General features: G+C 39.5%; 1 pseudogene; it reads right to left on the bottom strand.

Moving 5' to 3' along the window:
- Positions 1–2351: 2351 nt before the first annotated feature.
- On the bottom strand, positions 2352–3039 carry LOC102820601 (annotated as a pseudogene).
- Between the last annotated feature and the right edge of the window lie 1567 nt (positions 3040–4606).

Here is a 4606-nt window from a genome sequence, read left to right as displayed (position 1 = left end):
TCTGTTCAGGTTTTCTACTTCACTGTGTGTACGTTTAGGAAGGTCGCGTTTATCTAAAAATGTATCCATCCCTTCTAAGTTTTCAAATTCATTGGGGTACAACTCTTCATAGTATTCTGTTATTATCCTTTTGATTTCCTTTGGTTCTGTTGTGACATCGTCCATGTGGTTTCTAATGTGTGTTATTTGTGTCCTCGCCCTTTTTTCTTTTGTTAGTTTTGCCAATGGTCTTTCAAGTTTGTTAATCCTTTCAAAGAACCAGCTTCTTGTCCTGTTGATTCTTTCTATAGTTTTTCTGTTTTCTATCTCATTTATTTCTGCTCTCATCTTTATTATTTCTTTTCTTTTGGTGGCTGTACGTTCCCTCTGTTGGTCTGTTTCTAATTGTTGTAGATGCTGTGTTAATGTGTTAATTCTTTTTGAATGTGTGCATTTATTGTCCTCTCAGCACCGCTCTCATCGTGTCCCAAGGATTTTGGTCTGCTGTGTTTTCATTCTCATTTGATTCTAAAACTTTGTGAATTCACATTTAATTTCTTCTACTCCCCAGTTGGTTTTCAACAGGGTGTTATTCAGTTTCCATGTATTTGACTTGATTTCCTTGGTCTTCTTATTGTTGGTTTTTAATTTGATAGCATTGTGGTCTGAGAAGATGCTTTGCAGTATTTTGATATTTGTAAATTTATGGAGATTTGTTTTGTGGCCTAAGATATGGTCTATTCTGGAGAATGTTCTATGTGCACTGGAAAGGAATGTGTATTGTGCAGTTGTTGGGTTGAATGCCAAAAATAAAAAATAAAAAAGAAAAGAAAAGAAAATCAGAGCCAAGCAAAACCAACAAAGTGTATTGTCCACCTTTGCTCCAATGTTCCTGCAGCATTTTTCCATGGTGTTTATGCTCCCCCGCTTGGTCTTGCAGTTTGGTCTCACCTAAGATGTCAGCTCCAGGCCTCTGAGCCTGGCAGATTCAAAAGTACCTATTTCTCTCTTCAGCTTCAAGTTCCGCTAGCTATAAGTCTTCAAATTTAAAAAATTTTCCTAACTATGTGGTTCTGAGTTTTGGAGCTCTGCCCTGGATCTGCTTTGCCTGATATTCTTTGGTATGGCTTATGGCAAACTTAACTGCACTGCCACCCTTGTTGTTGTTGTTGTTGTTAAGTGCCGTCGAGTCGGTTCCGACCCATAGCGACCCTGTACAGGGTTTCCGAGGGTGCCACCCTAGCTCTCATCAAGTCCTGCCTGCCTTCTTGCCTTACTTCTTTTGGTTGAGATCAGAGCTTAATCTGATTTGCTTGACTTTGTATGTAACACTTCTCTTTTCCCTAGATGCTTTCAGGATTCTCTCCTTTTCTTTGATTTTGGATAGTTTAATTATAATATGTCTTGGTTTTTTTCTTTTGGGATCTATCCTTCCTGAGGTTTGTTCCCCTTCTTGAATTCTTATCGTTTTCTTTTTTAGGCTGTTAGGGAAATTTTCTTCCAGCAGTTCTTCAACTAGCTCATCTGTGAACTTGTGTGATTATTCCTATTCTGGAATACCAATAACTCTTAAGTTATTTCTTTTCATATTGTCCTACATGAATCTTAGACTTGCTTCAGATTTTGTATCCATTTTTCTGTTTGCTCTTCTATCTTAGTCATATTGAGACATTTGACTTCCACCTAACTAGTTCCGGCTTCCATCTCTTCAGCTGTATTCCTTTATCCTTTCAGTGTATTGTTCATTTCTGATATTTTATTATTAATCATTTGAATCTCTTTTTGCAGGTTTTGAATTGTTTTCAATGCTGTATCTATCTTATTTGATTGTTCCTGTAGCATTTTTCTGACTTCTTCCTTATTTTTCTCAATCCCTCTGTGGAGCATTTGGATGAATCTCAGTATCATTTTCCTGAATTCCTTCTCAGGCAGTTCCAAAGCCTGCCTTTCTTCCAATGTGATGTTTAGACCTACCTCCTGCTCATTTGTCTGTCACTCTATCTGGTTTGTGGACATATGCCAATATGGTCAGCTGTTTCTTGGGCATCTTCAGTAGCTAGGTGTGATTTTAATAATTATGTGAATGTATGTTGATGTTTTATTATGATTTCTGATTGCCTCTAGGTAAATGTGATCAGGAGATGGGCTTCCCTTTTCACTTTTTTTAATTACTCAGAGTAACTGTGTCAGGTGTTGGCTGCCTATCTGGTGTATAGCAGCTTGTATTGACCCTTGCCTGGATGGTGGGATTTTATAGGGTGTGATTGTAGCCTGACTACATGACCACTGTCTCTTCTTGGGTAATGTAGGGAGAGAAAGAGACCCCTAAACATAAAAAGGGGGCCAAAAAAAAAAAAAAAAAAAAAAAACCATCAACAGCAACCACCAAAGCCACCTTGTCCACTGAAGTTTCCTCCATGACCGAATTTGTCATTCCCACCAAAACTACCTCTACGTATACCACCAAAGTTTCCAGAACCACTTGGATCTTTTTGACTGGAGGAAGAACTGGCCATCTCTTGTATTGACAGGGCTTTCCTTACTTTATAGTTGGGCCATTCACAGTATGGTACTTCTGAATAACAATCTTATCTACAGAGTCATGGTCATCAAAAGTTACAAAAGCAAAGCCCCTCTTCTTGCCACTGCCTCAGTCTGTCATGATTTCAATATTCCTATACTGCTCAAAATAATCTCTTAGGTGATGCTCTTCAGTGTTTTCTTTAATGCCACCAACAAAAATCTTTTTCACAGCTAAGTGGGCACCTGGTATTTGAGTGTCTTCTTGTGAAATGCCCCTCTTTAGTTCCACCACTCTTCTATCCACCTTGTGTGGCCATGCATTCATGGCTGCATCCACTTCCTCCACAGTAGAGTAAGTGACAAACCCAAAGCCTCTGGAGCGCTGGTGTTTGGATCTCTCATCACACCACAGTATGTGAGTTTCCCCCATTGCTCAAAATGGCTCCTCGGACTCTCATCTGTTGTTTCGGAGCTCAACCGTCCAATGAAGAGTTTCTGCAACTGTTCAGGCTCTTTAGGAGACTCTGACTTTGACATGATGACAATGAGATAAAAAAACAAAACAAAGACTAATAATGCATCCTCTATACGCCCCATTATCAGAGAGGAGCCTGTTTGGTTTTAAGCAGCACCTTTTCCCTTTTTAGATTCTGCTAAGCAGATCTGTGCACATGTGTAGTAGAACCCTCTGGGGGTGAGAGAGTGTCCACTTACTCAGGCACCCCCCTCTAGCCACCATAATGGAGGTACACAGCCCGTGAGAGACCAGTGAACAGAGAGAGATAAAAAAGAGTGTCTACACCTTTATCTCCAAGGATGGGTCAGATGTCTGTGGTTGGAGTGTTTCTCTGATCCTTCACCTGCTCGGTCACGGCCAAGATGGCCACTCTGGGAGCCACTGGTGCCAACTGATCAGAAAACACCACTTTTATTTCTTCTGCTACAAGATCCACTGGCTGTAAGCCTTCAAATTTTATAAATATTCCATTATATGTAGGTCAGATTCCTGGGACCATCCCCTGAACTTGCTTCATCTTGTATTCTGTGTTATTGCTAGCAGAGGTCTGCAGCGTACTTCTCCTTAATCCACCATTCTATCTTGCAACTGAACTTCCAATCTTGTAGTTATCAGTCCATTGCTTATACTGGTGGTGGCTGTGTGTTGTGGAGTTGGTTCCAACCCATAGAGACCCTGTACAGGGTTTCCAAGGCTGTAAGTCTTTACGGGAGAAGAATGCCTCATCTTTCTCCCATGGAACAGCTGGCAGTTTTGAACTGCTGAACTTGTGGTTCACAGCCCGATTCATAACCACTATGCTACCAGAGCTCCTTATAGTGCTAATATATTGCTTATACTAGCAACCTATTAATACATCATGTAATCAACTAGTGTTTCACAAAATTTTTTTATATACGTAAGAGAATAGATAGAATATAAATAAAATAGAAAATATGGAGTTGCTAGAGAAATTTGAAAAACATTATCCTATTGACAGTAACCACCACTTATCTGTCAGTTTGTCATACTGTGGTGCCTTGTGAGTTGCTGCGATTCTGGAAGCTATGCATGGGTATTTTAAAAACCATCAGGGTAACCCATAGTGGACATGTTTCATAGTAGCTTCCAAATGAAGACAGACTAGGAAGGAGAGATGAACCACTTACAAATATTTAGTTACTGAATCTTATAATAGCAGAGAAACACTGTCCAATATAGTGCTGGAAAATGAACCCTTCAGGTTGGAAGGCACTCAAAATGCAACTGGGGAAGAGCTGCCTCCTCAAAGTAGAGATGACTGTGATGATGTGAATGGAGTAAAGCCCTTGGGACCTTCATTTGTTGATGGGCCACAACTCAAAATGAAGAGAAACAGCTGTAAACATCCATTAATAATCAGAACATGGAATGTATGAACTATGAATCTAGGAAAATTGGAATTTGTCAAAAATGAAATGGAATGCATAAATATTGATATGTTATGCATTTGGGAGCTAAAATGGACTGGTATTGGCCATTTTGAATATGATAACTACATGGTTTGTTATGTCTGGAATGACAAATTGAAGAGGAATGGTGTTGTATTCATCAACAAAAACAACATAA

Source organism: Chrysochloris asiatica, unplaced genomic scaffold, assembly GCF_000296735.1.
Source record: "Chrysochloris asiatica unplaced genomic scaffold, ChrAsi1.0 scaffold00030, whole genome shotgun sequence".
NCBI classification, from domain to species: domain Eukaryota; kingdom Metazoa; phylum Chordata; class Mammalia; order Afrosoricida; family Chrysochloridae; genus Chrysochloris; species Chrysochloris asiatica.
This window is presented reverse-complemented; position numbering and strand designations above follow the sequence as displayed.